Source organism: Cryptomeria japonica, chromosome 5 (assembly GCF_030272615.1).
Source record: "Cryptomeria japonica chromosome 5, Sugi_1.0, whole genome shotgun sequence".
Taxonomy (NCBI): domain Eukaryota; kingdom Viridiplantae; phylum Streptophyta; class Pinopsida; order Cupressales; family Cupressaceae; genus Cryptomeria; species Cryptomeria japonica.
This window is the reverse complement of record NC_081409.1, coordinates 799727245-799742519: the sequence shown is the minus strand read 5'-3', so window position 1 is coordinate 799742519 and position 15275 is coordinate 799727245.

The following is a 15275-nucleotide window of genomic DNA, read 5'->3' as shown; positions in this document are numbered from 1 at the left end:
CTTCCCAGATATTTACTTACGACGTCCTCCATTGATACAGAAATCGGAACTACATTCCTTTTCCTGGTGATGGAATCATTTAGCCATTTTGGTGCTAGGGTTAGCTCTTTTGAAGGCATGGATGGAAGCCCTGCTGAGGAGGGAGACGTGGTATGGTCAATGTGAGACTGAATCTCAAGAGTTCCTGAGTCCTGAAAAATAGTGTCTATGTCAATTGAAAGCTTGTCCGCTTCAGAAACAAGGGATGTCATCTTGCTCGGTGTTTCCTCTAGGTCCAGATCAAGAATGAAGTGAGAAACCGACAGTTTGAAACCCTTCTTAGATCTTGATCTGGTAACTCGACCAACAACAGAAAGCTCAACCCCAATATTAAGTTTCTCCTCCTTAATCCTTCCCTGTGCTTTTCTTGCATCAGAAATGGGAATGTTAGACACAAGATAAATTTTATTTGTAGTACTCTTCTTCCCATTTTTGCTTGTTGAGCTGGTGGCTCGTGCTGGGTGAAAACGACGACCCCTAAGCCAATTTTCTGTTCTTCAGATTACACCCAAGGTGCGTGTCTGAAAACTGTCGCCCATCTTCTTGTTCCAATCTATTTCCAGAAGAGGTTCATCATGAACCCACTTCATAAACTAGGAGTCAAGTGTGTCCTCATCATCACCGGTGACCTTTGAGGTATCCATGGGTAACTTCATATCATGAATTTGCTTCAAAGTTAGTCTTGACCAACTCCTTCTTTGTACTTCAAACTCATCCCGACAACCCTCCTAATAATCGTCCAACTGAGGAACATGTTGATCAGGTATCGCTTTCTTTACATACTGAGAAATAAAACCCATACTGTCAAAGTTATCCCTCTTTACAAAAGACTTCAAATGGAACCTTTTAAATTCAAGTTCAAGGTTCAATGCATCGGAAACTGATCTACAACTATAATGTCCTAAATCAATGGGGAAAATCCCGCTTGTGTCGGAGTCCTCACCATAATCTTTGGCAACGTAAGCAAGCTGTCTAGATATTTTGATGAATATGCAAGAGTCTAAGACGTACCTAGGAAGTCTTAAGGGTTCACCCTTAAGTCCTCCAACTCTCAAATAAGTGAAATGGCTGAACTGTATGAAGAAACTGCCATATATGTTGACGAGTTCAACTGCTTTTGTGGACATTCTTCTATGCAAATTTCCCTGTAACTCAAAGGTTAGCCTTCCGGCAAAAACATCATTCCAACGAAGATAATCATCAACATACTCTTTCAAAGTTAAACTAGGATGATACTCATAAATCCTCATGCCTTGAACCCATTTTACATGTGACAACCTCGACCACTCTCTAACACAAGCAAGCATGTATAGCAGATAGGATGACATATAAAAATTGGACATTCCAAGATAATTACTCAGACCCTCATGCAATCTCTCCGCAATAACAGTTTCCCAATCAATGAACCGATTTCTATCTAGTGTAACTTGGATGAAGAAATACATCCAGTCTTCCCAGTAAAAGGAGTGAGAGTTACCCTTCACCCTTCTCAATAGTATGACTAAATCCCGGATTGGTAGAATTAAATGTTCACAAGTTAAAGGTCTCGGAAGCCTCGAGCCCCCTTTTTGGAATTTTACAAGCCAATTTCGGGCAATCACTGTTCTATAATATTGCTTCTTCTCATTGAAGATTCCATAAGATTTACCAATAGTCTAGTCTTCATAGGGTTCCTAGTGTCGAGGCGACAGCTTCTAATAATCCGCTCTGAGCCACATCTTTCATCATGTCTGCGGTTGAATTCTTTACTCTCTGCAGAAAAACCTCTAAATCTAGTTGAACCAGGGCTGTGTCCCCAAATCCGGTAAAGAGCTTATTAGGGAAGATGAGCTCACCAATTTGGGTAAAATAGGCCTCATATTTTGATTTGTGATTTTCCCCAAATCAATCCCAGGCGAAGAAGGAAATTGAAAACAAAAACAAGCAGCTAAAGAACACCCAGATCTTTTAAAACAAACTGCAACAATTTAGAAAATTGTTGAACATACCTTCCTCTGCTCTCTGTAGCCCTCTATCGCTGCCTAATTTTCCCGCTCCACGAACTCCTTCTCAAAATTTTCTCACGAAAATAATAATTTTGATGAGACAACTACTCAGTTTTAAAGCGGAGAAAATCTTACCCATCATTACTAAAGTTGCCTTCGTTACTCCTTGTTCGTGTGAAGTTACTTTGAAATGATTACGCTGAGGTACGCCTTAACCATTAAATCACTTCTCTTCTGACATAGCCGATCTTCACACATACTTGCCATAAATGGCAGATTTCAAATTATTAGAAAAAGAATATTCCTTCCCTCAGTGGCTGTCTATCGTGTTCTAAAAGTTTGGGCCAACACCATGTGGCAAGTCACACGTCCTAAAAAAAAACCTATACATAAAATTCAGAGCCTTGCACAACCATCAAAAAAAGACATTGAGAAGATGAATGTTGAACTTGAACCTTGAACCCAAAAGGTTCAAGTTCAAGGTTCAAAGAATGCGAAATGTCGACAAGACTAACAAAGCTTAAAGTTGTACGGATAAGAAAGACACTTGAAACAATGCCCGTTGAACTTTGAACCTTGAACCAAAAAGATTCAAGTTCAACATAGTGAAACCTAACAAGTACCGAATGACAAGAGCAAAATTTAAGCAAGTTCTTGACCAATGAAATAAACAAGCACAACTTCTTACAGGGACACATATGGAATGAAAATTGTATATGGGCCCAACACTTTGTCTCCGATTTTGCAGTCCCCTTTAGCATGGGCAAAAGAGTTGCAATCCGAGCATGTTGCCATCCTTTCTTCTAGGACCACCTTCTGTGCCCAGATCCCCAAACTAGATTTGATTTTTGTTGTGTCTGGTAAGTTATGCACCAGATCCCAATCAATGCATACCCTTGAGACCATATTGAAATCTATAGGGCCTACAAATTCCTCAGCTATTCTGAAAAAAGCCTAGGTTTTCACCTATTTTTTTTAGGGTTTTTGTGTTCTTGTATTCCTAGGGCAATCATGGAAATTTAATCCATATTGGCACCCTATTAATGGTTTATGCATTTGGATTGAAATTTGGCTTCCATTTGAGAATGCTAAAGCCTTTTCCATCCATAAAGAATGGTCCATTGTCAAGAATCCAATCCCTATCCATATTAGTAGGGCATATAACCAGGAAAAAGCCATTTTCTATTGTTTTTAGTTCTACACCCTCCCCCAAAATAGCGTCACACCATGCCCTAATTTTTGATAGAGATGGCCACGAGCTCCCCCATTTGAGGAAGAGAGCATGTGTATTAAGAAAACTGATGTTATCACCCCATTCACCATTCGAGATTTCAATGTTCAAGACTCTATTATAGGTAGAGTTAGGGCATACCTCTAACACTTTCGCAGCTTCCCTCAAAGGCTTCTACTTCCAAAATTTCTCCCACATCTTCTTGAAATCCACCTTCTGATGGTTGTTTAGGGTCTCATATCCTCCAAAACTATCGGTGATCATACACCCATCGTTACGCTTAAAACCACCCTTTGTCGTCCTCCTTTGTTGCACATTCTCTGGACCCTTCCATGACCAAGACTGGTCTCGAAACACTGCACGGTTATCTCTGATATGGCCACGATTTCCATTCCTATTTTGCGGTGATTTTCCATTGAAGCCTCCGCTGTATCTAAAACCCTCATGGCGTCTGAAGCCCTACCAGGGTCGATTCGCCATCCTTTATACTAGAGTTGATGCGTAGGACCAGGATCATTAGCCTAACACTACACCTCATGAATCACCTTTACATGAACTCGGTTACTCATGCACCCTTTAAAGGGTTTATGGTAACACTAGCGAGAATTGAACCAAAGTTGATGCATAGCACCGAGATCATTAGCCTAACACTATGCCTCACAACTTGCCTTCACACCAACTCGGCTACACATGCACCCTTGCAAGAGATGCATTTCAATATTCTAATAAGAATGTTGTATTTATAAACAAACAATAATTAGAAGTTAGTTAAATTTAAATATGTAGGTGATGAATCCTATGTAAATTCCTTGCAAAGAAAGACAACTTTAGGGGGGGAGGAAGTTGAAATGCTATTGACCTACTATTTTTTGGTAATCGTTAATGACCTACTATTATGAATGATCAATTAAATTATTTTTGGGTGTTGACAAGTATTGGAATTAAGAAATGATTGATTTCAATGGTTAAACTCTGAAAATCAAAATTAGAAGTAAATTATAGTGTTAGAGAAATTTAGGAGAGATATCTAAATCTCATTTAGAAACTAAAGATTTGAAAATATTATAAACACTAATGTAAAAATGCATTGTGAATTTATGATGAAATTAAATTGTTGAGTGTTATGTATGTTATTCAACACACATTAGTTCACTCAATTTTGATCTTGTAATCCTAGGATGTGAATAATCTTTCATTCTACTTGATTTTATTACTTGACAATCACTTATGTTAATTTAGATGATTAAACTTAAATTATTGTTGTATGAATATAATTTCTAAGCATTCATTAGGTTTGATGGTATATTCATGATTAGCAAATTTCTACCTTGTAGAGTTTGAGATTATCTCTTTTAAAAGTTTTTAGGCAAGAAGGTTCTAGAAACTTTGTAAAGGGCACTATGGTAACTTATAGGCCTCTATTCCATTATGTAGGTCTAGATCAAAATTTGGTAGCTCACTACTACTCACATGGTATAGTTGATTGAGTGGTAGTGAAGGCGAACTACTATCTTTATGCAGAAGAAGTATGTGGATGATGGGATGAATGTCTTGTCAAATTGCATTTTCTTCAAGGATGGTAGGATGAATGTCTTGTTTATATATGATTTGCAAGAGTCCTCTAAACACATAGTTTCATGATCTAAGACCTGAACAAATATTGCTAATCGAATTGCTTCCAAGATAGAATTTTATTGTTGGATATTCTTAAGGATGCTCACTTGTTCTTGAATTTATAAATTCTAAGAGAAGGTAAGGTTTCCCTCAATCGTCTCCAAATTTCATCTAATTAATCTAGCATTAACCTAGGATGCAATTGTGTAAGAAATTAAATGTAACCTACAAAGTTATAAGAAAAACTTGAGGTTCTTTTTTCTTGTTTAATTTGACACTTTCACTATGGTTTTGTTTGTTTTAGTTTGAAGCGAAGTGTTGAATGCTTGCAAAGTTTAATTTTTGAATGGTTTTTAGTTGGAGGTTTGTTATTGAGCCCAGTATGTTGATCAGTTGTGAGAATTTGGAATAATGTCTCATGTAGATGTTTTTGTAATTTTGATTGTTTTTATTATGTAAAATAGGATAGACAACTCTACTACAAAGAAAACCTATGGATAAAGACAAATGCAACGACCTCTCAAAGGGAGTAAGACTCAACTATAGCCAAGCTACCAAGCACAACCTAACATGACTACAACCAAAATTCATGAAACAAAAAGAGTACTTAAGGATTTAGCCTAAACAATGCTAGACACAAACCCACTCAATCTCACACCCTTCACTCTAGTATGAGATTAGGTACATATTTGGGAAGACTTTTGTCCCACCTTTCTACAATTGTGTAAAAAATATTATCATCCATGTCCTTATTTCTAGGAGAAGGGAGATTCCTCCATAGGGATCCCATCCATAAGCATAATAGGAATGAAGGAATGCCACTTGCAACCTCCATAGGGGTAGGTCGAAGCTAATTCAAAGCCAAATTTGGTGATGTTTTCAGTTACAATTTGGCCCCCAAAACAATTAATGGGGAAGTGTGGAGAGATGAAAATTCCCTTGTGTAGGGTGTGGGAGGACTATCCCCTTGGTGGGGGCTTAAGGGTGGAGCCCACGGTAGGGGTTTGGGAGAAACACCCTTGAAGGAAAGATTGCTCATTATTTAATAAAGGAGTCAACTATTATTTTGGCATGTAAAATGACATTTGTAACTGTGTAGGAGAAAAAGCGAGACTAGGCTAACATGCCCTAATCCTACCTTTTGACACACATTGTGGATTATGAAAGAGCCTAGAGGTATCACACAATTGGCTACTTCTTTTTGTGGAAGAGAGAGCCACGGGCTACCTATTAGGGTTTCTATTCCTTTGTTGTAATTGAAAGATAAAGTGATGCAAGTTCAATCCGTAACCCCAAAGTGCAAGTATGAACTAATAACAAGATTGCAGAATTGAAATTAAACAATGGAAAGTTGTAAACACAAGGACAAGACAAGAATGCAGATGCGTACCCAGAGTTAAAATCTAAGTGAAAATGTTTGGGACGGGGGCGTAGGCCCCACTGTCCTGATTCTGCTCCTGAAACTGCTATTTTGCAACCTGAAAAGCTATCGGAAAGGCTGAAACTTGCTGTCTGACAGAGGGACCAGGGCACCCAGCACCCCTGTCCCAGGGACCAGGGCGCCTAGCACCCCTGTCCTGGCAGGACCAGAGCGCCCCACGCCTCTGTCCTGGTCTTTTGCCCTGAAATTTGGTGTGTAGCTGAGTTTCCATCTGCTTCTGCCGCATCTGCAACTTGCGACGTCGTCTGAATCCCAAAATCTGCACTTATATCTGAAAAGGTATGGTGGGCGGCTATATAGGGTTTTGCCTTAGTCAAACCCCCACTTTTGTGATTTCCACCTCCACGAATAGACAAGTTGTATTGTAAAAGTAGTGTGTGTGCAGACCTTGTGTGTGTGCAAGATCCTAAAATGCAAGTAAGCAAACTAGAGCAACCGAGAAAGTAAACCCTAATTGCTTGTAAATGATAATGTAAATGCTCCAAATCAAGATGCAAAGTGAACTAAAGCATGAATACAAATGATATAATGAGGCTTATGCAAAGACATGAAAACAACATGAAATCATACCCAACCCCAAGGGAGGGGTACAAGCCAATCTTCAATCGGTGATCCCCTATTGCTCTTCAATGTCTTCAAAGCCCTAAATGGATGAATGAAATTGATAAATTCTTGATGGATGGATGTTGAATGTTGTTGAAGTCTTCAAAGATCTGCTCTTTCGCTGCCTAGAAGGCCCCTGAAACCAAAATTTGGATCCTTTCCAATGAAGAAAGAGAGCTCTTATATATGAAACCCCAGTTCTTAATTTCAACTTTTGGCTGACCTAGAGATTGAATCTCCCACCAATTTCTTGGGGTTAAGCTTTATTTTATGATTGGATCACGCTCCTAAAATTTTGGGAAAAATGTCCAAGACCGTGTGCACTCCGGGCGCCATGGTCCTGACAACTTTTCACCAAATTTTCAGGGTCGTTGGATATGATGATTTTAGAGTGAATCCCGAAGTTACAGGTGATTTCGAGATGTTTTGGCCCCCAAAATCAATCCTCCAGGTTCAAAATAGGACCTAATTAGGGTTTTTGATTAAATGATGTATTGGAAGAATAAAATGAAAGGGGCACACTTTAATGAAAAGGGGCCAACTTTATGATATGGGAGATGATAAGATAGAACCTTAGACCTAATTAATTTGATTAATTAAGTGCTAAAGGGAAAATGCGATGCAAAGTGCAAAATGCGCCAAGGCGAGTGCTAAACTAGGTGTGAAATTGTACCACCCTAGCAAGTGCATACAATTTATGACGCTACAGTAACCATAAAAAAGGCTTGATAAATAAGTGGTCGTGTAATGTGAAATATTAATTAGATTGCAATTTTCTACTCACTAGGTAATAAAAGAAGTGGATGGTTGTTTCTCTGTGGATGTAGCCCACATTGGTTGGACCAGGTTAAATCTACGTGTTATTGTGAATTGTTATTTTTCCTCTTTTATTTTACATTATTTTTAATATTGTTTATTTCTCTAGTCTGCCTAAATCGTAACATGACCATAGTAGAAGGTGGGTGAGATTCATGAGTAGGAGTGAGAGTCACTAGAGTTGCACTAGTCATTGGAAGAACCAAAGTTGGACGAGAAGATGTAACATCCTAATAAGACTCATCTTGAGAAAAACCATCAACCATGGATTCAAAAGCATGAATAGTCAAGTGATCATTGTGGGCATTCTTCCAACACATTTTTGGATGTTTATGTTGGGAGATTGGAGAATGAAAAGCCAAGTGGTCAATCGTAAAGCATCATCTCTATTTGAAAGAGGGGTCCTCATAATCAAGAAGTTGAGTCCAAAACTTATACCCTACCATCAAAATAACAACTCTGTGAAGAGGTTTGGAGATATCAATGTACACCAAACTACAAGGAGAAGATTCAAAAGTCAAACCATGCAAGTCTAACATTAAGAGGTTCAAAAATGGCATTGAAGGAGATAGGCTAAGGCTTGACCGAGAGAATCCTTTACCCACATCCATAACCTTCTATCAAGCACAAGATTTATATCCTTTAAGAGACAATATTTATGATGAAGAATCCCTTGAAAAAAAAAAGAGTTTGATCTTTCCTTAATGAGAAGCTCCCATGAATCCAAAACCCACTTATATAAATTCAGAAAAAAAGCCAAAAAATAAACCAAACCCTTTCATAAATAAAAATATTCATTTTCAAACATATTTTATCCACAAACCAACATATAAAAATATTATGCTCAAGAGTTCACACCATAATTTATTCCACAACGGGTGTGCATGAATCTCTATAACAATAGTCGGATAATATTAATGACCTAACCCAAAAGTAGCGGACTTAGCACTAGGAGCCTCACAAAGACTAGGGAAAGCAAACCCCATATCAAGCAGTGCTCTTGCATCAAAATTGTCACCAAAAATAATAGAATCATGGCGACCAAGAGTAGTCCCATTGCTAGAAATAATAGTGAAATGTAATAAAATATTTTTTCTTACTTTTTTTATGCAACAAATAACAATAAAATCTAAAATTAATATAAACTAGCATACCTATATTTAGAGAAACATATGTAAAGTACGCAAAGAGATATCTATATGAAACTTAACCTTAACTCCAATGTAATTGTAATTAAATGCGTTATCTAACATAACCCGATTTTTTTTTTCTAACTTTCACATAAATGTTGAAATGAAGCAAGACTAAAGATATTGGTTATGTGTATTATAGTAATAAATGTTATTATTATAGGTTAGGGTTAGGTTAGAATTATGATTAGGGTTAGAATTAAAGTTACTATTAGTATTAGTTTTAGGGTTGGGGTTATGATTATATGGTTAGGGTTAAATTACTGTTACAATTCAATCAATGTTCAATGAGAATTGAGGTCAGAATTACGACTCAAATAGGGTTATGATATAATTAGGGTTAGGGTTAGCTTTTAATTTTGATCAATGGTCAATTATTCTTCCATAGGGTTAGATTTTAATTCTGGTTAAATTTTGAGTTCAATCATTATGATAATGCTTAAATTACGAGTGAGTTAAATATAGGTTTTATATCAAACAAATTTTTTTTAGCCTATTTATTTCAAGATCACAAATTTAAAATAATAATGTTTTACAAGAGATAAGAATTAAGGGTATATTTTTCTTAGGTCACTTGAGTCATAATCTTGACCTTATGTCTTATATTGCACCTTAGGTGTATTTGAACCTTAATGGATGGTATAATGAACAAACAACCTATTTTTAATCCTAACCCTAACCATACCCCAACCTTTATTCTAGAACCATAATTGTAACCATAAACCTAGTTGAGATTCAATTAAATCCTAACCTTAATCCTAAATCTAAATTATTTTTAATGTTGGTTTATCTATAACAAACTTTTCATCTTTCTTACTTCATATTAGGAATGCTAAAAGGAAGAGTTCCTAAGTGATTCATAATATTTGTATAATAATTTAATTAGACACTTGAACACAATAATATTTTCTAAAATCCATTATTATTTAATATGAAAGAGAGATGGACAAATATAGCAAGTAACTTGACCAAAATCAAACCTTCTTCCATAAAATATTAGAATATGAACCACAAGAGGTGTTATGCTTGACTAACTCTTACTCAAATAGAGTCGAGCAATCCTTGGGCTCTATTCCTTTGTTGCATGAAAAAATGATTGATTTATTTAGATGTGAGATAACTAGGTCCTAAAAGCATGCATAGATAATTTCAAGATGATTTGAGCATAATGGAATTAGGATTCTCAAGTGATAGATTTTTTTTTTTGACAAAAGGGTAAAAACTTTATTGAGAATCAGAAACAGTCATTACAAAATGAATCGGAGCCCCGAGGCCCCAGAGAAGGACAACCAGCCCAACCCCAATTCAACCAGCTTCTAAGCCACCCATGTCCTCAGTGAGAATCTTCTTCAATTCCTGACAGTCATCCCCAGAGAGATGCTCCCAGACCTCCACTTTCCACTCATTATCATGTTCTGAAGCCCACTTGGCCAAAGAGTTAGCCACTCCATTCCACTCACGAGGAATATGGTTGAAGGACACCTACTCCATTAAAGAGCTAATATGAAGAATCTGTTGAACAATCCCTGCCAACTGCCACTGAATCCCACTCACCTTCTGATCAGACAACAAGTTAACAACAATTTGTGAATCCAATTCACAAATCACCTTCATAAAACCCCTCACCAAAGCCTGCTCAAGTGCATAAAGAATCGCAAAACCCTCCATCAAATTATTAGATTGATATCCTTTATGCACCGAAAAGAAGAAAACAACCTCCCCCCTGCTATTCCTGCCAACACCCCCAACACCAGCAGGGCCTGGATTGCCCCTAGATGAGCCATCAGTGTTGATCTTGATATACTCATCTTGAGGGGGTGTCCACCTTCCAACCCTTTGCACCTTCTTCATAGCCCGTCTACCTTTCTGGACATAGGCCGAGCCAAGAGACAACTCCTGCAATCCAAGCCTACTCACAATATCCGCCTCAACTCTACCCAATCAGAAATTCACCTCACATTTAGCTTCCACTGTCTCCCGAATCATAGCAATGATCCTATTCTAGACTTGTTGAACAAACAATTTGGCCTCTCGAAAGATCCTCCTATTCCGTTCGAGCCAGATCTGCCATAGAATGAAGATAGGCCCAATATACTAGACCATCTGGAGGAAGGAGGATGGAATAGGAGGTCTGCCCAAACTGCTCCAAAACTCCACCAGAGAGTCCGCATGGATGCAATGATGCTTCCACACCCCCCACCAATAGTGCCAGATCAACATAGAGAAGGGGCATCTGAAGAATAGGTGTGAGGAGTCTTCCTCTCCGTTACCACATAAAACACAGATAGAGGGCCCTAAGAATCCCCGCTTGTGGATATTGTCCCAAGTAAAACATCTATTCCAAGCCAAAGTCCAAGCACAATAGTTACACTTTGGCCAAGAAGCATTATTCCACACCTATTTCCACTAGTTCACTTCTCCTCCCTCAAGTCTTTGACTCAACAACTCCCAGTAACCACTTGCCACAGAAAAAATGCACTTAGGATTTGGAGACCAAGCAAGCCTATCCCTACCCTTCAGGGAGCTACAATGTCTATTCGCCAAAATGCCCTGCAACTTTGCACATTCTTCCTCCATCCCAACCACCGGCCATTCATTAGGAGTCTTCCACCATTCCAATTCTAGCCAACCGCACCTGTAGACAGCCTTAAAGTCACTCACCCTTGACCATCCAGCTTCCAAGAACCTCTAGCCCAGGTTTCCAAGGTTAGAAAACTGATCAAGAATGGGAGGGTAACCATCCCAAGAATCATTCCAGAAAAGAACCTCTTCCCCCCTTTTGCAGATCCAAAAAAGCCCTTCCTTAATGAGAGAAGCCCCCTTCTTGAGAGTGTTGGCCAAAATCCTAGCCCAGCCTTGGTCCTGCAAAACACACCACCTCCAGTACAATTTAGCAGCCAGAGCTTCCGCAAAAAGACTAGACTACCTTAACCCAAGCCCCCCAGACTACTTCGGCCTACAAACTAGGTCCCAATTGAAAAGACTCCATTTGGAAGAGGTGAGATTACCAGCCCATAAGAATTTCCTAGCCAGAGAGTCCAAACCCTTCAAGAACCACTTAGGAGCCACCTGAAGCATACATAGATAGGTCGGCAAAGCCTGAACCACTGACTAAATCAGAAGAACCCTCCCCACAAAAGAAAACCATCTATGAGTCTAGTGTTCAACCTTGGAGCAGAATTTATCCAAGATCCCCTACCACGACTCCCTAGGGGGGTCGCCAGGAGAAATGGGAATACCCAAATACGTCAGGGGCAGGGAGCCAACATGGAATCTCAAGATAAGAGCAATCCTCCTCTGAATAGATTCAGGAGTGTTGAAAAAAAGGATGGAAGATTTATCCTCATTGATCATTTGGCCAGATGCTGCAAGATAAACATCCAGGACCTTACGCAGATTCGAAGCTTCGTTGATTTGAGCAAGCCCCATCAGGGCTGTATCATCCACAAACTGCAGGTGAGACTGCAACCGCAAGTCATTCTCCCATCTCCAACCCTGAATAGAACCCCGACCCACATTATGCTTAATCAGCCTCCCCATACCCTCAACAAGAAGAATGAATAAATAAGGGGAGAGAAGATCTCCCTAGCGGAGACCCCTCAAAGCACAAAACAGTTCAGTATGGTCTCCATTGATAAGCACACAGAAAGAAGTGGACGTAACACAACTCATAACCCACTAGACCCACTCGTCCGCAAAACCAAAAGCCCTGAGGATCTTCTGAAGGAAGGACCACCGAACTCTATCATACGCCTTAGCCATATCCAGCTTGATAAACATAGCTTTTTCCTTGGAAGTTTCCATAGAATAAATGGTCTCCGTAGCAATTACCACCCCATCCAGAATTTGGCGCCCTTCCACAAACCCACTCTGCTCCTCAGAAATAACATTCGCCAAGCACTTCTTCAATCTATCCGCTATCAGCTTAGAGATGATCTTATAAATCACATTGCAGAGGGAGATCGGGCAGAACTGGCCTAACCGGTCGGCCCCTTCGCACTTGGGGATTAGGGCAATGAAGGTCGCATTCAATGCCCTAAGCATTTATTTATTCCTCTGAGACTCCTGGACTACTTCCAATAAATCTAGCTTAATTATATCCCAGAACTCTTGAAAGAACTCAACCAGGAACCCATCCAGTCCAGGAGCCTTTCCTTTCCTCATGTGGAAGACAATCCTCTCCAGTTCTTGCAGTAAAATAGGACACAAAAACTGCTCATTCATCTCCTTGGAGACAAGAGAAGGGATGCAATCCAAAACCAGATTCTCCTCCACTATTTCCCCCCGAGAGTCCTCCCTAAAGAGGCACTGGAAAAATTGGAGAGACTCCCTAGACATCTCTTGCAAGGATAAGCACTTCTCATCTATGTCATTAACCAGAATAGGAATGGAATTTCCATGTCTTCTTGCTTTCACTGAGTTGAAGAAGAAAGCAGTGTTCTTGTCCCCCTCCTTCAGCCAGTCAATGCGAGCTCTTTGCTTCCAATATACTTCTTCCCAAAGCTCCCATTCCTCAAACACCTTGACAACCCTGTCTTCCTCTCTAAGCAGTTCCTCAGACAACCCATGCTCCCTAATTCTATTGGTGATCTTATTCAGCGCAATTTGAGCAACTTTCTTCTCATGAAAAATGTTCCTGAAACCTTGATGATTCCACTGTTTAAGCTAAAGCTTAACAAATTGCAGCTGCTTGGCAAAAGAGTACATGGTAGTGCCAAAAGCCGACCTCCCTTTCCTCCACCAGTCTGCAACAAGAACCTGCAAAGAGGGGTCCCGAAGCCACATAAGTTGGAATTTGAATGCAGGCGAACGGGCTACCCAAGTCGAAGACTACATTAGCTTGATGGGCCAGTGATTTGACCCTCTCCAGTCAAGAATCTCAGAACTTGTGGACCACCCCTCGCTGATCCAAAAATAGGAAACCAGAAAATGATCCAATCGTTCAGCAATCCAATTCTCTCCCACCCTCCTGTTATTCCAAGTGAACAAACCATTACTAGGCTTGACGTCAACTAGCTGCATCAAGGAGATACTATCCTGGAAAAGGAAAGAAGAAGGTTCCAACCGCATAACACCCCCCTTCTTTTCACTCAACTCCAGGATGGCATTTAAGTCTCCTGCCATAATCTAAGGATGAAAAGGGGCCAACCTTCATACACCTGAAACATGAGACCATAAGCTTTGCTTACCCTGAAAATCTATGGGAGCATAGATATTCGAAAACAAGATGAATTCCCCAGTCTCAAGACTAGCCAACACCCCAGATAAAGAGGATTTGGAGGCAACCCACAAGATAGGGCGGAGCCTTAAAGGGTTCCAAAGATAGGCCACCCCTCCCGAGGAACCAGCTGCCCCAACACACTGACACTCGCCTTGCCCCCACAACTTTGGCACGAGCCCCATCATACTATCCGCAGTAATTTTAGTTTCTTGCAAGAAAAGGATATCAGGTGAGTGATTCCTAATCAAATCCCGAACAACTTTTTGTCTAGGGCCGTTGTTCAAGCCCCTTACCTTCCATGAGAGCACAATCATTTAGGAGGGTTGGAAAAGTGCAAATCCAAAGTCTTCACTGACCCTGACTCAACCAAATTATCCCCCATCAATTTGATCTTATCTAGATCCTTCTTTCTGCCAACCTTTGAGCTTTTCTTTGAAGCACTTTTCTTAATATCTCTCTGATGTAGACCCAGGTGAATGAATGACTTATTACTTTTAGCCCCAACCAGTTCCAATTTTGAAGCTATCAGAGAACCCTCCCCCTCAGCCAGGTTCACCTCAATACCAGGGGCTAGGCTCAACTGAGCCCCAACTATCTGGTCCATCTCCATCTGCTAGCTTCCAACCACTAGCAAGGTCTGGGAAGATTCCTCCATTACACTTTCTAGCACCCCTCCTGATGCACCCTGATCGAGAGGGATTAACCCCGGGTTAACTTCCTGATGGCTTAGGTCATCCAGGGCCTCAAATTTGTTAAAGGTATCCTCCTCACATCTTTCCTGTAAGGGTCTCTTTTGTCCTTTGTTCCTGTTCTTTGTCTTAACTGAGACAAAACCATCAGCACCCTCCACCACATCCGACATGACAACTTTCCCCTTCTCAGCCCTATCAAGGCTCAGATCTGACTGCTGAGGTTGTCTCACTACCGGTTTGTATCTAGGACACTTACGCTGTAAATGACCATACTCATGACACAGACGACAACGAAACAGTAAAGTCTCATAATCTAGTTGTTGAACCCATGAATAAGAGCCTACACACATATCTACAACATCTGGCAAGGGTTTACTAAGATCTATTTCAACACAGATACGAGCAATGGTCATTACCTTTCTCCCCAGAGTTTGCGACGAGGA